Genomic DNA, 23,531 nt, shown 5'->3' on the forward strand with positions numbered 1-23,531 from the left:
TGTGATGTGCAAGTTACAACAGATCCACTTTACACTGATTGACTTTTATAGAAACATGTTACTTTATCTACTCATTGAATTCTAACAATTTTATTGAGCTTTGTTTTAATAAAGTATGTTTCATTTACACCAAACACATTGGGTTGAACTTGGCCTATTGGAAACAATTAATTTTGGCTTGAATTGGGTTAGGTCTGTGTTGAGTAATGTGAATAGGCCCAGGGACTTTGATTGGGTTTGAATATTCAAATTCTGGACTAGGTGCAGTCATTCTATTCCAGTAAAACTTAAAGTTTTGGTGATTATTTTCTAACAAGCTAAAGCTTCTCACTGTGGTTCAAAAATAGAAAAAACAAAGAAAGAGGATTTTTTCGGGGTAAAACATATTAGTGTATTGTTTCAATGATATATTTCCCATACACAATACAAATTTTACAAATAGATAATTGGTCTTTGTTAGGTCAGAGGACCATTTGTATTCATAGGTAGGCCATAAGGCACTACCGTGTTTCCCCGATGATAAGGCAGGGCCATCAAATAAGACAGCCCCCCCTGTTCCATCACTGTTGACTGACTTACTACCTCTACTGTGGGTCTGTTCAAGGAATCCAGGACTCTTCTAATCTTATACCTTCTAAAGTATTTCTCAGTCTTACCTCCTGCTAGATTAAGGTCATTCCCAGATGCTTGAGCTCAATCTCACAAAATACAGCTATTCTGAATTGTATTTAAAACTTTCACTTATGTTCCCCATATTACCTCTTTCGTTCAGAATGTTCATTCATTTCCTAAAGCATTATAATCATTAACTGCATTGTTAAAACGAAATACTTGCTTTCATCTTTTTTTTCATCCTTAATTGAAACTCAATGCGTCTGATCTCTTAAAGCCTCCTCATGGCCATCTAATGGTCACAATGGTTGCATGGCTTGGTGGGTTTCCATATGGTGACAACCATAGGTAATAAAATGTTCAAATCAGAGTTCAAGTTTTGTCACAATGAACAAGAACATTCATGGCAGGATCACCAGGCAATATTTTATTGAAATTTGTACCTATTGAACATTTCTTTGGAAATGGTATTGTTAAAGCTGTAGATTTCTATAGATGATCAGTGACTGGGCTTCCATTATGTTCCTCTGGTCTGTTCTGATATGATTTTGCTTATAACTTGAACCATTTTTGCTGTCTTTTCAATATCTCAATGGCCCTTATTTAATAAAGTTTTCCAAGGCTGGAGAGAATACACTTTCATCAGCGATCAGGGTACTCAACCAAACCTGGAATGGATTTTCTTAAAGTTTTTAGCTATTTGTTTGCAAATGTTTTCAATCCTGGATCAGATCCATTCCAGGTTTGGTGGTTCATCCAGCTTCACTGATGAAAGTGTATTCTCTCCAGTCTTGGAGAACTTTAATAAATCAGGCCTGTTGGCATGCCCAAGGGTGACACTGCTTTTCCTCCATCAGTACAGTATGATCAGTGAGCATTGTTACCACCAGACAAAAGGTGTGTTACATCAGGTATTAAACTACAAGGAAGAAAACAATCCTTAAACAATTTGAGTAACACATAAAAGAGCTAGTGAGGTAGAATTTATACTATGTTGGTTCTGGTGTTTAGATAAACTTGAAAAGTGTAAGAATAATAAACATAAAATGTTTGATAGGCTTTTATTTGTATCATGTATTTGTATGGATATGCATTTCTTGCATCACATATGATACAGCTTTCAACCATTAATGTGGTTTTGCATTCCATTTTGACATCATTTAGAGCCATTTCATCTCCCCAACCTTGAGGGGAGAAAATCCACTTTGGTTGTGATACCCTTAAATCCAGACTTACACAGGTCCCTCAATCTTACCCATTCACTCAAGATCCGCTACTTTCTACTATTTATCGGGTCTTGCATTCCATTTTTACATCATTGAGAGCCGTGTCATCTCCAGTCCATCCTTGGGGGGATTCCACTTTGGTTGTGATACCATTAATACCAGACTTACATGGATCACTCAATCTACCCCAATGACCCCAAAGTGTGCCCCATCCTTCCAAGACTGTGAAGTCAGAGCACAGGAATAGGATGTTGTTTGCTGCAGTGTTGTCTCCATTACCATAGGGTTGCTCAACTTTCAGGGCAAAGCTCACAAGAAACGCATACTTGGGGCACCACCGTTCTCCAGTCCACTCTCCCCAGCTTTAGAGAAAGGAAAAAATGTTTGTTCTGATAATTTTCAGAGGTGCGATCTCTTTTTTGACCTACATAGATCTACTTACTTTTATTTTTAAACTGTTGGCAATGCAATATTGGGCATTACTATTAGTCTAACCATTAGGCCAGTGTTTCCCAAAGAGTGGTTTTGTGAAACACCAATGATTTTTGGCTATCTGTAAGGGCATTCTTCCCAGTGGCCAGCAATAAAATTATTCAAACTGACATCTCACTAATATACTGTGAGCTGTGCATATTAAAATTATACAAGGGGTTCTCTGAAGCCCTGTATATTATTTAAAGGGCTCCCCATGCAAAAAAAGTTTACAGAAAGTCTACATTAAAGGTATCGTATTTGAACAGGATTTAATAGCAGAATGGGGACAACCACACTACAAGGATATGGGTACCTGGTTTGTTCATTTCAAAAGTGTATATAATTAGATAAATACATGCCCATTGGCATTGCTTTTGTTAATTATAAGAGTTGAGTTTCAATGGGTATCATTTTTAACCAACTCTTTAAACAAAAAGAGGATTTTGGAGGTTTAGCAGTCTACAGCAGGGGTCACCGAAATGGGGTCTCAGTAATAGAAGGCTTTAACTTTTCTGATGGCCACTAAATCATTGGATTTGGCTGAAGCTGACTTTCCCCTGCTGGAGCTTACAGGTTTTTTGTGACAGAAATTGTGTTGACATACCTTCCTTTAGTAGAGGATATGGTAGCTAGTTTCTCTGTACTGTTCGCCTTAGCACAGTAAAGCTCAATCCCATTAACAGCTGTATCATCTGAACCTCCTTGTGGTCTTTCTACCTGAAAAAAGATGTAAGCAAGCTATGAGAAGTTTACATTCACCAATTCTCATTTCTTCAACTTCTTTTAAAATTTGACATTTTTTCAAAATATTAAAAAAAATACATTTTATTGACTAACATGAGCTTGCATGATTGTTGCTTCATCGTGTAAAAAAATACAATAGTCACCTGGGCAAATTCAGAATGTGAAGGAAAATAGAGATCAAAAAACATTTCCAATTTCAAAGATCAGGGCATAATAAATGTAAAAAGGGTCCAACCCCCCGAAACACCAACAAAATAAACAACTGAAAAAGTACATGAACCTAAAAATTAAATGCATTGGACCTACAGAACATTATTGTTGCTAAACCGTCATTTTAGATACAATTTCGGTGGATTTTGAGTAAACCCATTTTTGAAACTCCAAACTTTACCTAAAGACAAAACATTGCCGTTCCTTAAGATTGTTTCTAGGACAGAAAGTAAAGAAAAAAATTCCCAATAAGACACAACAGTAAAAAAATCAAAAATCCTGACAATGGTTTTAACCAATCTCTACTCTCTCCTAAACTACAACTAAAATAGAAACCTAAAGACAAAACATTGCCGTTCCTTAAGTTTGTTTCTAGGACAGAAAATAAAGAAAAAATTCCCCAATGGGACACAACAGTAAAAAAACAGAAATCCTGACACTGGTTTTACCCAATCCCTACTCTCTCCTAAACTACAACTAAAATAGAAAATAAAAAGATTTTAAAAAAATGTTGAAGGATTTCCCTTAAAGTAAAATTCCAAACAAATTTTACTGACTGTCTCACAGTTCATAGCATATAGCTAATATTGTTCAAAATTTCAGTAGTCGTTCTTCAAGTCAAAATATGAATTAATAATTACCAATAAATTAAAGCCTCTTGCAATGGTGTCTTCAGGGCAGAAATGAGTGTTTCCCCATTTACCCCAAGGAGCACCATTAGACACATAAATGCTTTTGCTGGAGGTCAGTGGAGCTTGTAGCAGAAGAATGGAGACAAATAGGATTGACAGCATATTCGCAATAGACCAAGTGCCTAGATGGGATCTGAGAACCGTCTCTGGAGCTTCTCTGTCCTGTTGAGTACTGACAGAGCGGTCGCTCTTGGGTTGTTATATAGGGCATACTGGGACTGGGAGGAGCAATGACATAACCATCACATGTAACCTTATGCAAATACAACCTGAATGTGTGTGATGTGCAAGTTACAACAGATCCACTTTACACTGATTGACTTTTATAGAAACATGTTACTTTATCTACTCATTGAATTCTAACAATTTTATTGAGCTTTGTTTTAATAAAGTATGTTTCATTTACACCAAACACATTGGGTTGAACTTGGCCTATTGGAAACAATTAATTTTGGCTTGAATTGGGTTAGGTCTGTGTTGAGTAATGTGAATAGGCCCAGGGACTTTGATTGGGTTTTAATATTCAAATTCTGGCCTAGGTGCAGTCATTCTATTCCAGTAAAACTTAAAGTTTTGGTGATTATTTTCTAACAAGCTAAAGCTTCTCACTGTGGTTCAAAAATAGAAAAAACAAAGAAAGAGGCTTTTTTCGGGGTAAAACATATTAGTGTATTGTTTCAATGATATATTTCCCATACACAATACAAATTTTACAAATAGATAATTGGTCTTTGTTAGGTCAGAGGACCATTTGTATTCATAGGTAGGCCATAAGGCACTAGACATTGTGGATTATATCACTCACTGTAATTTATTCCATTAATTTATATATTTTTTCTGGTCATGGTAATATGTTATAAGTGTTTTGTGTACTTTCTTGGTATTTATGTATATACCCAACTAATTGTGTTTATAATATACTTAGACTGTATGCAGTACATGCTTATGTAATGCAAACGTACCACTTCCCCTGAAGAAGCCTCAATTGGCCGAAACGTGTCGGTTTCCACATATGTGATTCTTTACTGTGCGTAACATTGTGCCTTATATATTGAGATGGTTGATGTTGAGTGCCTTATGGCCTACCTATGATTACAAATGGTTCTTTGACCTAACAAGACCATTTATCTATTTGTAAAATTTGTATTGTTTATGAGAAATATATCATTGATACAATACAATAACATTTTTTGCCTAAAAAACACTCTTAGTTTTTTCTATTTATTGCTACCACGGGTTGGCAAACTGCCCTCATTGAAGAGCATCTAATTTGAATTTTATTGATACTTCCACTACCCCAAAAATAAATACTTGTTCTGTTCTCCCATCAATTCATCCCCATATACCCCAAGAACCAGCATCGTGTTCCAAAATATAGGTACCATGAATTAATGTAGCATGAATCAAGGGAAAAGGTGCCAGCTCAGCAGCATGTCCCTCATCATGGGCCCACGGAGTATCTGTGCAAATTTTTTATGCAATATACAAATAAATTACAACAAGACAAAGAAACAATAATACAAAGTACAAAAAACTTCTAGAATAAATCAAAGTCCCATTATCATTAGGTTGAAATAAAGAAAAATCCAACTGTTTTTTGGAAGCAAAACCCAGAGAAACTCATTATTCTTTTTGCATTTATTTCTGAGTTTCTTGAACTTGAATGTGTTTATCTAATTTACATCTGATAGCACATCACTATATTTATTATGATACATGTTGTTTCCTGGTCTAGATTGTGAAATATTTGGGGGATGAGGGACATCTTGTCTGAATAGCTGAAATATTTCAGTCCCTGAATCTTAAGTCTGGCAGTTGCTCCTTTTCAGACCTGACAACCCCCCAACAAGCCACCATGAAATGCTCAATAATCTCTATTTTTACAACCGAAAGGGCAATTTCCATCAGACACAAATAACTTACCCCTAAAAGACATTATGCCTGTACAGGGACAACCAAACAACATATATCATGACATCACTCGGGGAGAAGTTTCTTCCCCTTTGAGTGACACATAAGCAGGGGTGTAGTGGGGTGAGCACGTACCGTGCCCCCTCTTCTTTTTTTATGACTACACCCCTGTGTAAAAGGGGACCTAGAAATCCAATAGTATTAATGTTTTCTTGAGCTGTGATTGAAGTATGACTTCCCTATTCCCCATTGTCTCAAATTTCAGACTGGAGATATGGTGGAAGGTGACAATGAGTCCATCTCTTCTGTGCAGGTAGGTCATACATTTTTTATTGGATTTACCCACACAATGGATATCATAACACTTACATCACCAGCATAAGCAACCACAGTCAGACTGTTGGGGATTGGCTCCCCCATAGAATCCACACTCCTGCAAAGACCTAAAAAGGGATCTATGCATACAAAATGGATTCAAAGGTTACCCTTGCCTCTACCCTAAAAGTGTTATCTATTGATAAGAGGGAAGCAGTTCTACTCCAGACATCAGGTGAGAGAATCCTAAGCTGTCAAAAATAGTATTATGGGACAGGACATCACCACTTTTCATGGGTCTGCCAGAAAATAGTGTATAGTAGGCAGGAGTTGTATCATCCAGGCTGGATCAATAAGGATAGCCATGGAGTGAAAGAAAGAAGACAAAGAGGGGAACAATAGAATGGGAACATAAAAGTGGAATTAAAACAATTGTGATCAGACCTGCCTGGTCACAATTGTTTAATTTTTCTAGATCTGATTAAAATTCTGGCCTGGGTGCAATTTTATTTGCATTTTGGTAACCAAATTCCAACAAGCTAAAGCCTCTCACTGAAGTTTCGTATGGGGCATTTATTCATCCATCTCCATATACCCCAACAACCAGTAATCTGTTCCACAATATAGGTACCATTGTAGAACAAATTATGGGAGAAGGTGACAATCCAGCCCAATCATAGGTCGGTTAATGGAGTAGACCAGATAAGGTTTTTGGAATATTATGACATTTTTTGCACAAATAAAATGTCAGCCAAATAGTTTTGCCTGGGGTTCTGGTATTTTTACGTAAGGATTTTATTTTCCAGCTAATTCATATAAAGGAAATTAATGTACCATTGAAATGGTTTGTACTCATTTAAAGGAAATTATGGAAACTTCAACATTGCAAGAGTTCAGTATGTCAAATGTCCAGACTCCTTACATTTAGAACACGTACAACTCAACTTAGCTTTATTGAAGTTCAATCAATGCATAATCAATATTTAAGTTATCTATGGAGCCTTTATTTTTATGAATCTTATACAGGTACATTCAGTGGGATTTCCCTGCCGTAATCCCAGGATCACAGATTTGACTAATGAAGTCCTTCTTTATGTATGGACTCTGCAAGGTACCACTTCTCTTGTCCTGTACCCCCGGTGTAATGCTCGGTATCTGTTCTTATTCTGTATGTATGGAATATGGCACGGTCACCAGGGATTATTTTGGTGAAAGTTTGACAGTGGGTAATATGTGCAGGAAAGGATTGTGGGGTGTATAACAGAAGGCAGAATTATCAGGAAAAGTTTATGGGAGATTTATTGGCAGGGGCAGTAGGTGCAGGAGAGGGGTGCATTGGGTATGACAGTTAGCAGTATGTAGAAGCAGAGGGCAAAAGGTAGGCAGAATGTGCAGGAAGGAAGTGCAGGTTGTATGACGGTGGGCAGTAAGTGCAGGAGAGGGGTACTGAGTAAATGCTGGCCTGAAACTTAAGCAGAAGAAGAGGTGACCTTGGGTGAACTTCAGAAAAAGGAGGCTGCAAGGTATGTTAATAGGCAATGTGTGTAGGGGAGGAGAGTTTATGAGCAGGCAGTATTTGTAGTAGAAGAGTGTGATCTGTGTGATAGGGGTGACCTTTGCAGAAAAGGGATATGGAAGATATCACACAAGGCAGTATTTGTAGGAGATGAGTGTGAGGGTATGACAGGGAGCAGTTTATAGGACAAGCCTATGAAAGGTGATAGAGGGAAATCATTGCAGGAGAGATGTGTGGAGGGTACAGTAGATGGCAGTATATGTGTGAGAGGAGTGTGGAAAGCATGACAGTGAGCAGTTTGTGTAAGAGAGGAGTGTCAAAATTTTTTCTATTATATAATATTGACAATTTTTTTTTAGATTTTGCAACCGGAGAGGAGGACAGGGGAATTATTGGGAGTAAATGGGAATTTAGGCTGTTCACTTACCAAGATGAATGATAAATCTGCATAATTTCCTTATCTTAGTGAATGTGGTAATAGTTTACTGGGTAAAAACAACCCAATCACATTCAAGGAAATCGAAAACCCCTTGAAATCACCCCTAAACATAGCCATACAGTTCTCACTTTGCTACAGGATGCAAAAAGCTTCCACATGTAAATGGTTGGATTAATAAATCTTCTCTCCAGTTTTTATTAAATCAGGCCCTATATGTGAAAACAGGTGAGTTCATTAGCAAAAAAAGTTTCTGCATTTGTGTAATTATTACTGCAATTTCCCTTTATTGCTTGGCATTCTCTAGCCCTGTTTAGTATTCATATAACCTGTCTATTTCCCTGTATCCTGCTATATTCTGCTTCTCCTGTGTGTGGCAGTGAATACCTGGACTATCATTTATTTCTACAAGCTATCAGTAGGTGATATTCTCATTGTGCAAGCAGCTGTGATCATCACACCTAAGGACATTCCCTTCAGCTTTCTGATGGCCACTAAATCGTTGGTTTTGGGTAAAATATGGGTAAAGTTGACCTTCTACTTGTGGATCTTATAGGTGTTTTTTTGTTATAATAGGTAGAAAATGTGTTGACATACCTGCCTTTAGTAGAGGATATGGTAGCTAGTTTCTCTGTGCTGTACAGTTTAGCACAATAAAGCTCAATCCCATTAACAGCTGTATCATCTCCATCTCCTTTTGGTTTCTCTACCTGAAAAAAGAACGTAAATGGGCAATTCAAGGCAATGAGAAGATTACATTTACCCGTTCTCATTTTTTAATTTTTTTTTAACTTTGAAATGTTTTCAAATTATACAAAATACATTTTATTGTTTAACATCAGCTTGCATGATTGTTTTAAAAAGATTAGGCTGCTTCATCAGGTATAAAACTACAACGGTCACCTGGAATAATCGAGATTGTGAATCTACTGAGGGAAATCAGTTACAGATTTCTAAGAACAGGGTGTATGAGTGCAACCCCCTCAAACAACACTAAAATAAACAACTTTACTGAAATAATATATGAACACAAAAAAAACTAAATATAAAAATAAATGAAAAAGAAAAAAGCAAGGGGTTCTTTAGGCACATAATCATGTATGCAAAGTAATACAAAATCTTAACGTCATGGAATACATGCATATCATTGAATTCACAAGTAGTGTACAAATCAATTTTTTACAATCATCAAAGAAAAATTGTTGGGTAAGCACATATATTGTGGATAACTCCACGTACGCTATAGAGAAACTATCCTATTGTTGTCCTGTATACCAAAATTCTGGGCAAACAGGATTAATTATGTGCTCAAAAAATTATCACATTATCATTGCTGCTGCCAGGATTTAATGGTTTGGACCCCTGCTCCATACAGATACCTCCGCAATTGGGTATACTAATCATCCAGGAATTGCCATCCATATTTGTACTAGAGGTTTATCTATATTAAAATGAAACACTTGGTGATACACCTTTGTCAAACTACATGAAAAACCGACAATATGCTACATGCCACAACCCTCCCCTGAGTAAGCAAAATTTATACCACTGCCAATAGAGAAATCAGAAACACAAGCAAAAAATATATCATGTTGTGTTACCAGATGATAAAAATATTTTGTCCATGATTTATTTAACCTTTACTCAAAATGTATAGATTTTTAACATTAATATTTCACAATCCTTTTTCACTCATGTTCCATGTTTTTATCATGTGCTCTTTTTGGGTAAAATTTGGGTGGATTTTGGGTAAATTCATTTATAAATAGACCCCAAAGTTTACAGAGACAAAACATTTCCTTCAGGTTTTTTTTCTCCAGGACAGAAAGTGAAGAAACATTTCCCCAATGGGATACAACAGTAAAAAACAAAAATCATGACATTGGTTTTACCCAATCCATATTTTTTCCTAAACTACAACTAAATAAGCAAATAGGAGGATTTTTGTTTATTTTTATGAAAGTTGAAAGATTAGCTTTGAAATTAATGTAAAAATTCCAAACTATATTTACTGACAGTCGCACAGTGCATAAAATATGACTAATATAGTTCAGAATATTAGAAGTTAAAATATGAATTAATCAATAATTACCAATAAATTAAAGCCTCTTGTAATGGTGTCTTTGGGGCAGAGCTCAGTTTTTCCCCAGTCACCCCAAGGAGCACCATTGGGCACAGAAATGGTGGTGCTGGAGGTCAGTGGACTTTGTAGCAGAAGAATGCAGGCAAAAAGTATAGTCAGCATCTTCACAATGAGCTCACTTAGCTTACCAAGTGCCAAGATCTGAGAATTCTCTGGAGCTTCTCTGTCGTGTTGAGTACTGAGCAGTCGTTGATGGGCTTGTTATATAGGGCATCACATACATGTGCCTGGGAGGAGCAATGACATTACTATCACATGTCACCTTATGCAAATACAACCTGAGACTGTGTGATGTGGCAGTTACAAGACGTCTACTTTATTTGGACACGGATTGACGTTTGTAGAAACATGTTACTTTATTTATTACTTTATTTAGTCATTGAAATCTAGCAATTTAATTAAATTTCCTTTTAATAATCAAGGATGTTTCATTTTTGCCAAATGCACGAATTGGGGTAAATTTTGTTTATTGGAACCAATAAATTATGAGTTGAATTGCGTTGGGGCTGTGTTGAGTGATGTGAATGGGTCAATTAACTCCTTACACTGTTCCTGTAACAGGGAGTCTATCGGACTAAATATCTGTTCCAGAGGCTTCATGCGTTTTAAAGTGAAACTAAATTTGATGTCCATTCTGCAATAAGTGCTCTTACGTGTACAATTGTTTTCCCAAGGTGTCAAAAATCCACAAGCTTCCCCTCAGGCTACTGGGAGTGAATGAAAAGCGGGTGCACAGGAGTGGCATCATCCAGGCCTAGCCATTTAACATGGACAAAGAGTAATGTAAAAAGATGGCTGTGCCAATGAGGGATTGGGATCAGGTAAGTACAATTCAAATTTGCAATCAGGCAGATAAGGTTAACTTATTGCAGATGAGACTTCAACCTGTCCCTCCTGCATATAAGATCCTGGCTGGTTACATTTTTTTTAGCTTTTTGGCTTCTTTCCCTTTCAATATTATTTATAAAAGTTTGGCTTAGGTGCAGTCATTTTCTTTCAGTCAAATTTGAATTTTGTGACAATCCATCAACAAGCTAAAGCCTCTCACTTAGGTTCCAAGGAAAACATAGTGTAGCAGTGTAGAGCTTCTTAGTAAAGGTGATGAACTGAGGTTCATATAGTATCCCTTACCAGGAAATATGCTTACCCCGAGTACACAGAAGCAAAAAAAAACAAAATAGACACATGGGTTTTTTTAGGCAATAGTGCTAATTGTATTCAGTGATAATACTCATAGTATACAAAATCATAGTAGTGCAAATGTACATAGTCACATGAATTTAGATGGTGCAGAGTGGGAAACTTGCAATCCTATTTGTACTAGACAAAGGTAACCTACGTCATGAATGTAGAAAGTTCAGTATATCAACTGCAAACAAATGAACAGTATTGTAACGAGGTGATGCGTAGCCGGAGAAAACTGAACCCGACGTGTTTTGCACAAACGAGGGCTTCATCAGGGGTAGCTGTGCATCTGATATAGCAGTTGTAAATATGACAATTATATACTATTGTTATCATTATGTGAAATATGCAAATACTAATTAGCATATATTTATTATCATTCTCATATGCAGTAACTGTCCATGACTGTGATTTCTAAAGTTCCCTGAAGAAGCCAATGTGGGCGAAACACGTCGGGCAATCACATCATATCACGATTGTTCAAGCACCTATTTTTCGGGATCAGTAGTATCTAGATTATCAGTCACTAATCTGCTTTGGCCCCCCCCCCAACTGTTTTGTGAGGTGGTTCTAAAAAAAATTGCCTAATATTTTATCCACATTTGCTATGTTGATACTGTATGTTATATGAATTTACTATAACCTACTTATATTACACTATTCTAAAAAACCTCGCTTTTTGTGTTCTTCTTCATACCATTTGGGTTGGCAAGACAAAATATTCATACTGACACCAATTGAGGCTGGTTAATCCCAAACCTTTTGATTTCCCCACCTTATTCCCATTAACTAAACACAGACATTTACACCCCATTCTCTTGTCGACGGGGGAATGCCAGATCTGTCTAAAAAAAGCTAACCTACGTCCACAACCTTCTTTTAACTAAATTTAAAGACCGTGCCTGCCAGTTTTTAATGTATGCAGATAGAGCATTAGGTCAGGCATCTGTCTGAAGTTCTTTTTTCAAAAACTTGCATTTGTGCATTGACTTAGCCTTTTTTCCTTGATGGGGTGCGATTGATTTGAATTTAGCCTGAATGCCAATGCAGGTCATGATCATCCTAGTTGAGGATATAATACTTGGTTCACCTTTGTTCATGCCGAAATAATACCAAGCCTATTGGTTGTTACACTGTTATCTTGATATCTATCCCACGTATCCATCGGTATACGTGTTGGCAAAATATGAAATTGTCTGAATAGCTGTCTTTAGTTGATAGTGTGTTGCTTAAGATTGACTATATTATGTCCTTTTTATCCTTTTTAGTAAAGTTGTGGGGATTTATTTGTATTCAATAAAGGGCTCATACATTTTTAATTGATATGTGCCAGGAATTCCCCACTTTTACATGTTTGCTGTTTCTACAATGTTTTGCTAAATCTAAAGTCACCTACTCTCTGACTCCACTCTGACTTTCCCTCCACCCCCAGACCTGGCAAAAGGACAGGTTACGGTGTGGTTCTTATTTTTTCCAACTGTACATGGATAATCTTTTCCACTGTGCCCTTTCTCATCTTCACTTCATCTCTAATACATTCTATCTGCCCTCCCCCAAACCTCAATGTTGCTGTTGTCCATCAGCCCAATGTCCAAATTTTTGGACAACTCTGCCTCTTGGTTACCACACATTCTTTCCCATGACTTGCCCACTTTCATCCATAGTGACTATACATTGCAAAGGCGGACTTTAGCAAATCTCTCTCTCTGCTCTCTATTACCAGGGGCTTTTAGTTAATCCAGAACTTAAATAGCTCCATACCCATCGGCAGACACACATTGGTTCTTGTCTTTACCAAACATTGTAACCTCACCCACCTTGACAACTTAACATTTCCTCTTTCTAACCACATCCTTCTTACCTTCAACCACCTTGCATCTTGCTCTTCTTTGCCCACCCTTAGGGAGATCTCTGTAAGCTCAACCACTCCCTATTCCTAAACTGTATGACTTCACTACTTCCCACTAATTCTCAATCACATATTCAGACTAACCTGCCATTCAAACTGCATTCTGTCTTTGGTTCTGGACAATGTTGTTCCAGCCACTTTTCACTGCCTCTGTCCTGGTAACCCCCAGGCCATGGCACAACAATCACACGAGGCACCTACAAAATAAATCTTCTCATGCAGCAGAGTGAAGGTAGTCAATGTTGTCTTCCTTGATTACAAAGCCAAGCCACAACAGTTTGTTTCTTCTCTACTGTTATATCCGCATAAGCATCCAAACTCTGCTGCTTCTTTTTTACAATTGAGTCCATTCCAAACCCTACAGTGAATAGGAAGAGGTGGGGGAACAATATGAAGGGGACACATTTTCTGATAACAACTTACTAATATGGAATTTTCCCCTTGGAATTTTACTTTAGAAAGTTTTCTTACATCCTTTTAAAACTCTGACAGAAGTGAAAGAAAATATTCCCACAGATGGCAAAAATAACTTGAAAGAGGCTCTAAGTTTTCACTGGCTCTAATTTTTCACCACGCCTGTCATTTCTTCCTGTCATGGTGGGTAGTATGAATGCCAGCAGTGTGGAAGGGTAAAAAAATGTGCAGTTTGTACAAAGGGCATAACAGTAGGAAGTATGTGCAAAATAAAGCTTCAAAGTTACAAAATTAGTTACATACAGGATTAAAGTGTAGGGGGTATGAAAAATGGCCACTATGTGTAGAAGAGGAGTGGTGAAGGTATGACGATGGCCAGTATGTGCCAATACGGAGCAGTGAAGCTAAGGTAGTGAGCAGTATGTGCAGAGGAGTGGTGAAGGTATGACAGCGAACAGTATATGTAAAGGTATGACAATAAACAGTACGTGCAAAAGAGGAATTGTGAAGATATGACAGTGCAAAAGACGAGTGGTAGAAGTATGACAATGATCAGTATGTGTAGAGGAGGATTGTTGGAGGGGTTGACAAAAGTCAGTATGTACAGAAGAGGAGTGTTGAAGGTATGAAAGTGGGCAGTATGTGCCAATGAGAATGGGGAAAAGGTTTGACAATGGGAAGTATGTACAAAATAGGAGTAGTGAAAATATGACAGTGGCCAGAATGTACAAAAGAGAAGTGGTGAAGGTTTGACAGTGGGCAGTATGTACAAAAAAGGAATGGTGAAGATATGACAGTGATCACTGTATGCAGAAAAGAAGCAGTGGAGGTATGACAGTGGTCAGTATATACAGAAGAGGAATGATGAAAGCATTAAACTGGGCAGTATGTGCAGAACAGGAGTGGTCATGGTTTGAAAGTGGGCAGTATGTGCAAAAATGGAGCTTGGGATTTACAAAATACGTTATGTGCAGTACTAGAATGTGGAGGTATGAAAGTGGCCACTATTTTGGAATCACAGCCAAAAGTAATAACAAAGGGGGGATCTCAGTATATTACAACCTATTCCAAAATAAAGATAAATGGTATAAACTATCTATTTTTTCTATAATAATCTAAATTCTATATCCCCTTTACCTAAATGGAAAACATCTATCCTATAACTATGATACACTGGCCCTGATTTATTAAAGTTCTCCAAGGCTGGAGAGAATAGACTTTTGTCAGTGAAGCTGGGTGATCCAGCAAACCTGGGATGGATCTGGTCCAGGTTTGAAAACATTTGCTAACAAATAGCTAATGACTTTTAGGAAATCCATTCCAGGTTTGCTGGATTACCCAGCTTCACTGATGAAAGTGTATTATCCCCAGCCTTGGAGAACCTTAGTAAATCAGGGTCATTCTACTAAATGCATAACACACTGGGAAGGATACCAAAAGACACCCCCTATAGATTAGCAGAATTTACCCCAAATTATTCTCCATTGTGCTGGAGAAAATGCAGGAATATAGGTACATACGTACATATGTTTTGGGACTGTAAAAACATTCAGCCTTTCTGGTCATCTGTCTTTAGTTTATTGATGAAGGTCACAAGTTACACAATAAAAATAACACCTGAATTGCCACGTTTAAATATAGGCATCGATAACTTTCCCCTACATCTTAGAGTTATCATCACCCATATACTAATCACCGCAAGATTGTCTATTGTTAAAAAACAGAACCATAATTCAACCCCAACTTCTGTAGAGGTAATAGAAAATGTCAATACCCATTACTACCATGAAAAAACGCTTGCTAATAGCAACTTTACTTTCAAGAATTTTCAAACCCAATGGAATGCTTGGTTTTCTCTCTATTTTGAAACTAGGAACAATAAACTACCAACTATTTGACATTGTTTAATATTTAGTTGTTTAATTATTTGAGAGGTGTAAGAAACATTAAGACTTTGTATTTTGACATGTGAATCTTTCTTTTTTCCCTTGGTATATTCCATCTCCCTCCCTGTTGTGTCTGTAAGCTGTTTCTTTTTTATCACTGTATATGTTTATATTCTCCTATAATGTTTAAAACCCAATAAAAGTGTAATACAAATGAAAGTGGCCACTGTGTATAGAAGAGGAGTTGTGAAAATAGGACAGTGAGCAGTATGTACAGAAGATGAGCAGTGAAAATATAACAGTAACCACTGTGCTGTCATACTGCCACCAAGAGGAGTGAGGCAGTATGACAGCAGGCAGAAAGTGTTTGGGCATGTGCCAAAGAGGAGTAGGGAATGTAAAACAGCAGTCAGTATGTGCAAAATAGTTGTGAAGGTACAACTGTGACCACTGTGCGGAATAGTAGTGCTGCAAGTTACACTGGGAGTGCCTTGATTTTCCTATGTAACCTTCAGGGCTGGGTTAATGATGGCGAAATCATGAAATCAGGCAACTTGGGCCCCCTATACAATCAGTTGACATTGATGAGAATTGTAAAAGGCACACATATGCCTCCCTGTCTTCCAGAATTCCAATGCGGAGCTCAGCATACAATGCCAGGTATCCTTGCATAGCCCTCATAGCTGGGTATAAAACCACTGTGTCCCTATATTACAATATACATACATCCGCTGTTTCATAAAATATGGGGACACAGTGGTTTCCATTTTAGGGGCACTGCAAAAATTATTTTACATTTTTCTCTAAAAAGGGGGGGCTGTCTTATTTGATGGCCCTGCCTTATCATCGGGGAAACACGGTAATCTCAAAGATTACAGCTAAAAAGCACTAATACAACAAAATCCATAACAAGATCATTAAAGATCACAATAAAATACCAATGATCCTTACATAGGCTTAGATACCGTGTTTCCCCAAAAATAAGACAGGGTCTTATATTTATTTTACCTCTGAAAATCTCATTAGGGCTTATTTTCAGGGGATGTCTTATTTTTCTCACAAAAAAATCTATATTTATTCATGTACAAAAATCTGTATTTACTAAAACCTGTAACCAATATTACACTGCTGTAGAAAGATACCTCTGTGTTACCTGTGACCTGTCAAAATCACAGATTTCTTCTGTTATATACAAGAAGTCATGAATAAGAATTGACAAAAATGAGTAATGAAAAAAACACAGCTTCATAAGCAAACAAGTGCAATATAACAAGAAAATGTTCTGACAATTAACATGTGAGTTACATGTTAAATCTGAGTAAAAGCAAAAAAAAATCAATTAATAAATATGCATTGCTGCTAATGAATGAAATACCAGCACGGACCTTTTGAAAAGAGAATCCACCAACCTCTTAGTGCTAGTGTCACACAGAGTACTGTAGGTTAATTAACCCTGCAATTTCTTCACCCCTTGCTCCAGTGCTTTTAAAATCTCCTGCTCTCTCTCTGCTCTCTCCTTCCTCTTGGTATCCCTCTGTGTACCACATGACCACACCCTCCGAAGAAGCCAATAGGGCTTACTTTTGGGGTAGGGCTTATATTTCACCCTTGCATGATTAGCATGCTAGGGCTTACTTTTGGGGTAGGTCTTATTTTCGGGGAAACACGGTAGAACAGAGATGGATGTGTCTACCATACTAAGAATAACCCACTCTAAGCTACAGGAAATGACATCATCAAGGGCAGAGAAAAACAAATTGCAATATGAAGAGTGTTCAGTAGGGGAGTATACATACTTCTCTATAAACTATATGCATTCCATATAAAACAGAAGAAAACTTTCTTTGAAGAACATTCATTGAACCCTTAGTAAACCAGACATAGTCACAGTTACCAATCACCTAACAATATCTGCAACGATTAGAAGGTGTGAAATCAACGTAATCCTGTTCTTGGTATCAAAAAGTCTGCATATGTAATAAAACTTTGAATTATACACTGATGGTGTGAAATGTTGTCAAAATGCCAGGTGCATTCCATGGTATGCAATAGTCTGGATAAATGAGAACCTTCACAGACAGTTCTTTAAAATAATCTTGTGAAATTCCCTCTTCTTCCTTAAGTTAATTCCTTCTTCTTCAAATGTTCAGTTTTCATTTGGCCCACTTTGGATATGATGTCAAAGGGGAAGATTACATAAAACATTGTCCTATTATGTTTTCACAATGTTTTATGTGGAAGAAACATTCATAGCAAAACAAAGGACATATTTGGAACATCAAAAAAGAGACAATTATCAACTGTTGTTGTCCATCAATATTGACACATAAATGTTCAGGCTGAATTTAGCTGTGAGAGTATGTGTTGGTTTCCTTAGCAATTAGTCCATTACTCAATTTGCGTACACTGTATACTTTTTTTAAATAACGCAGTATTAATTTTGTTCCTATAGGCTGAGAAATGTGGGAAAAAATGTAAAACTAGATTTAAATGAATGTATTTTACTTAAATTTATTCTTAAAGACTAATTATCCTAAAAAGGACAACGGTATCTGACAGTTACACTTTTAACAAAAAGCACTGCAGTTTACCAATAAAGGGATTTTTTTTATTTTTATAAATTTAATATTTAATTACTGTTCAGGATAACAGTGGCCACATGACTAGAAATGATTCTAATTGACTCCTTTTTGTCAGAGAGGACCCCAGGATTGAATGTCTTTGTTGATTGTTCTTGAAGAGAAATGTTTGGTAATGTAAGCTTGGCATGGAGCATCATACTGGGTGTTACCAAAAGAATGTTAATATAGCCTGAAATTTGACAACCCTATGCTGAGGGGCTTTATACAATGTACATTTTGAAGAGTAGCCAGTTAATGATGACACAGTTATTTTATAAATAGATTTTTTTTATCATAAACACCTTGGCCATCCCTGTAGATGCACAGGCTTTTTATGAGATTTGGTAACAACTGTGATGAAGTGATAACTAACAAAGGGAACATGGTCAGCGTAATCCACAGAAAAATACAAAAAGCCCACAGCACCAAGGCTGTATCTACCAATCTGCAAATGGGGCACTCGACCTGGGCCCCACAGTCAACAGGGACTGTGGGCTGGCCCATTAGAGCCCCTTGTCTACCCCCTGGTGTATATTGCTGAAATATTTGACCCAGCATCCAATGTTAATATGTAAAACCAGAAACAGGAAAGTTTTGAAAAACTATCCCCACTTTATACTTCTAGTCCTCATGGCCAACAGCCAATTCTCAGTGACTGGATTTAGGGGGTCAGGGGGAGGAGAAAAAGACAGAACAGGCTGCAAGAAAAATGGAACAGGTAAGTAATGGGCTGCTACTGGGGTCTGTACCAAGGTGCAATGGGGGTTTGTAATGAGGTCTGAAATAGATTTGGTAATGAGGTCTAATGTAATGTCTGGTTTTCAAATGCACACCATAGAGGTATTTTTAAATTTAAGGGTGCTCTTGCCACTCTTATATTAAAAAAAACTCCAACAAAGAACAAGTTCCTGGGATTTCCTGGTGCAGGGAATCAGTGTCATTACAGCACATTACAGAACATCAACACATTGGTTAGCACATTGGCCTTTGCAGTGTTGGGTCCCAAGTACAAATCTTGGCCAGGACACTATTTGCATGAAGTTTGCAGGTTCTCTCTGTGGTTGTGTGGGTTTCCCCAGGGTACTCCAGTTTCCTCTCACATTCCAAAAACATGCAGTTAGGTAAATTGGCTTGGCCCCCTAAAAAAATTGACCTTAGACTCTAATAAAGACATACAGTGGTACCTTGATATAAGTCCTTAATCGGTTCTAGATCCTTGGACTTATACCAAACAGGACTTATACCAATCAATTTTTTCCCATAAGAAATAAAAGGAAAATAAATTATCCGTTCTCATGAGAAAAAAAAATTCTATTGTTATTGGCATATTATACATTGATGTTGTTGTATAAAATAATTTAAACAATGCTTAATACTAAAAAACATAAATACAACAGCAATTAGATGATATAAATGAAAATTTAACCTTACCTTGCTGAGAAGTCAAGTGCCTACTAATGGTGCTGAAAAGGGAGGAGATGTTATCGTTTGGAAGAAGAGTCCGATCCCACTAAAACTTCATCTGAATTTTTGGTGCTCTTTCTCTTTTCTGTCTCTATTCCCTACTTGGACCAGGTTGAGAATTTTCAGGTTTGACTTTTACTAAAAATCTGTCCAAATAACTTTGGCTTCTGCCTTCTCCTCAGGATATTTCGGAAATGTGACATTGTCTGGTCATTCCAGACAATGCTATTACGGCTTGTTTAGGCTTTGTTGGTGTGGTAATTCTCTGCACAGTTTTTGACATCCATCCATTTGGCAAAGATTTTGTTGATTAATGAAGTAGGGGCAACCTCTATCTCCTCCTGATCTGAGCCTAAAGAAAGTACATCGATCTTACTCTTGTGCTCCTCCCTCTCAAGTTCCTGCAGCTCTTCAGTGGTCAGCTCTTCTCTGTGCCCCTCCACTAACTCTTCCACACCACCATCACCATCATTGTTCTGTAGGAAACTTCTTGCCAGGCTATGTCAATGACAGTTATGCAATGGACGATATTTAAGTGATCTTTCCAATACCCTACCAGGGTTAAGTTGTGTATTCTCCTCTAAATAACTTTTTTACACTTGGCCCCAAAACAACAATAAACCACTAGCTGAAATATTCTCTGGTTACGCAAGCCTTGCTGTTTGACCTCCATATTACAGGTAACTGAGTTTTCTGAACTTTGTTTCTTAAAGGCCCTTGGGTTTTCAGAGTGGTAGATCAGTGGAGGCTTAAGTTTGCAATCCCCACATGCAATGCCACAGAACAAGAGAGCATGGGAAGTTACCCCTGCCACTTCAGGCCTCACTAGGGCTGACCTAGATTTCTGCATTAATCGCATAGACGGCACTGTTAAAAAGGAGACTGCTGATCTCAGGAAGGATTTGGGGACCAGTAATGGCGGTTGAGAAGATTACTGAGACCCTGGCCAAATCTACTGATCAACAGTGGGAAGTACTTCATGAGCATACCATGCTTTTACAGCGCCCAATACTATTGCAAGATGACCAGGAAAACAGCAATAGGCGTAACAACATCTGCATACGCGGACTCTCTGAATCGGTTGATTCTCAGCACGGTGGTTCAGGGGTTAGCACTCCGGCCTTTGCAGAGCTAGGTCCCAGGTTCGATCCCCAGCCAGGACATTATCTGCATGGAGTTTGCAGGTTCTCCCCGTGTCTGCGTGGGTTTCCTCCGGGTAGTCTGGTTTCCTCCCACATCCCAAAAACATGCAGTTAGGTTAATTGGCTTCTCCCTAACAATTGACCTTAGACTACATTAATTACATATGACTATGGTAGGGACATTAGATTGTGAGCTCCTTTGAGGGACAGTTAGTGACATAACTATGGACTTTGTACAGTGCTGTGTAATATGATGGTGCTATATAAATACTGTATAATAATAATAACATTTAATAGAGGCAATTACGTCCCTGTTTAACAGTGTCTTGGGAGTACTTAAGGATTCCCCGATTGGAGTGGAGAGGGCCCACTGGGTTCCTGGTTACAAGCCCCAGGACTCAGACAGGATTAGAGATGTGGTTTGCAAATTGGCATCCTATCCAACTAAAGAGCTAATCTTGCAAGCTGCCCGCGCACAAGAGAATATCACTTTTAATGGCTCCCACATCATGTTGCTTCAAGATTTGTCTCGCCACACTTTGGCCCTGCGCAGAGCCCTGCACCTCCTTCTGGATACCCTGCGTGCACATGGGATTCGATATCGCTGGGGATTCTCTTTTCACTTACTGGCACATAAGGAACAAGCATCTGCTGCTTTTAGATCTATTACTGATCTTCCATCATCTTTGTCCACTTTTGCCCTGCCTCCTGTACATCTGCTGGACTGTCCAAAAAGCCCCCCTATCCTCGATGTGACAATCAGATAGTCGGTTCAACCCAAATGCAGACATCAGAGGAAAGCAAAACTAGGAGCTGATACATCCTCAACAAGTGTATATTTTATAGCTGCAAAACTTGGTGGCCACGGATGTGGTGACACAACTTTTTAGGTTCTGTGTAGTCACGTACACACTGATTTATTTGCCTATGGCTGTTTTATGCATGTTACAGTTTAATTAAATGCTATTTTTTGTTTTGTATTACCTGCACTTTGGCTCGGGAGCACACCCAGTTATTTCTGAGTCTTCAGGGTCTCTACCTTAGGGTCCTCGCTGATATAGTGAGTAGGTTTTTGGGCACTTTAGAATACCTCCCTAACCGATCCTACCTGTGGGTTTATTTTTTAAGCTCATTGCATTTTGACAGGTACTTCCTGGTATCTATATTGTATTGGTAAGATATTCCTTATATCCCCTTTAATCTTCCATTGTCACTACCCCCCCTTGTTATCTGTGTCTCATTGACCCAACAACCCACTTAGAACTCAACATTTCCTTCGCCCTTCATGGTCCAGTCCCGGAATGGCGACACTTAAAATTACTTCTTTAAATGTGAAAGATTTGACCACCCCAGAAAAACGCTAATCCTTGTTCATTGAACTCTCACCAGTTCAGAACGCATGTGGCCTTCATTCAAGAAACACATTTTCGGTGTGACAAACTACCAAAACTTTGGCATCATAGGTTCCCAACAGTGTACCATAGCTTCTCCCCTGACTCTCGCTCCAAGGGTATATGTATTTTTTTCTGTCTGTATGTATTGTGATGCTCATGGGCAGTTGCTGTTTGTCAAGGGATTGCTTGACCCCCAGATGGTCACTTTAGCCACCGTATACGCCCCCAACACAGCGCAGGCATCCTTTCTCTCCGCAGCTCTGGTGAGACTAGATGAATTTTGCAGGGGCCTAGTTGTACTGGGTGGGGACTTGACCTTTGTCCCAGACCCTGCTGCGGATGTCTCCCTCAATTCTGACAGGGAATGCAAGGACAAGGCCGAATTAAACAGGCAATGCTCCGCAATCAAACGATTGATGTTTGGAGAACATCCCATGGATAGAGATTTCACCTTTTTCTCTAGGCCTTACCAGAGCTACTCACACAGTGACTATTTTTGGATCCATCACTCTGACCTGATACAAATTCAAGTGACACCAATATTCCTCCATGTTTCACTTCCACACCTTTCTCCTTGGGTGTGGAACTGGAAGCTGAACTGAGTCCCTCCTGAAGTCTCAACAGACATCTCTAAGGAGCTTTCCTATTACTTTTTAACTAACGAGCCACCAGGAATGAGCCCCAGGTTGATTTGGGAAGCTCATAAGGTAGTGATTCATGGCATCTTCATAGAACATGGTGCCAGAATTAAAAAGGCGGCTAGACACGAGATATCAGGCATGCTCTCCAAAATTGCAACCTTGGCGAAAACTCAAACGTACACTAGACGCGGGCATAGGACAAAAATTAATTATCCTTTGTGAGAAACTGGCCTCCTTCTGTCTCAGCAAGGCCAAGGCAATGCTAGAAAAATGTAGAACATTTTATGAATTTGGAAATAAGAGCAGTAGAATCCTAGCTAACTCCCTGAAGGTCCAGAGAGTTTGTTCCTTTATTCCCTATATAATTAACAAATAGGGGGAAAACGCCCCTTCCTCTGTCATCGGTCTTTGAGCAGCAAACCACATACATCCTTGTAGGTGCCACATTTTCTGGGTTGGTGGGATGTATTCAACGAAGTGACGACCAGTCAGGTGTTCTGGGTTGACAAGGGTGGAAGCACAATGTCAAGGTCTATCCATAGGCACTGCTGAACTACCCTGTTTCCCCGATTATAAGGCACTCTCTTATATTTTTT

The 23,531-nt window shown here is 38.3% G+C and overlaps 1 long non-coding RNA gene across 1 annotated transcript; it reads right to left on the reverse strand.

Moving 5' to 3' along the window:
* Positions 1–1,659: 1,659 nt before the first annotated feature.
* Positions 1,660–4,120, reverse strand: LOC140322726 (uncharacterized). Its single transcript, XR_011919235.1, has 3 exons — positions 3,908–4,120; positions 2,917–3,029; positions 1,660–2,200 (listed from the first exon to the last, which is right to left on the reverse strand). It is a non-coding gene; the product is annotated as an uncharacterized lncRNA (long non-coding RNA).
* Positions 4,121–23,531: the final 19,411 nt, after the last annotated feature.

Source organism: Pyxicephalus adspersus, chromosome 2, assembly GCF_032062135.1.
Source record: "Pyxicephalus adspersus chromosome 2, UCB_Pads_2.0, whole genome shotgun sequence".
Lineage (NCBI taxonomy): Eukaryota > Metazoa > Chordata > Amphibia > Anura > Pyxicephalidae > Pyxicephalus > Pyxicephalus adspersus.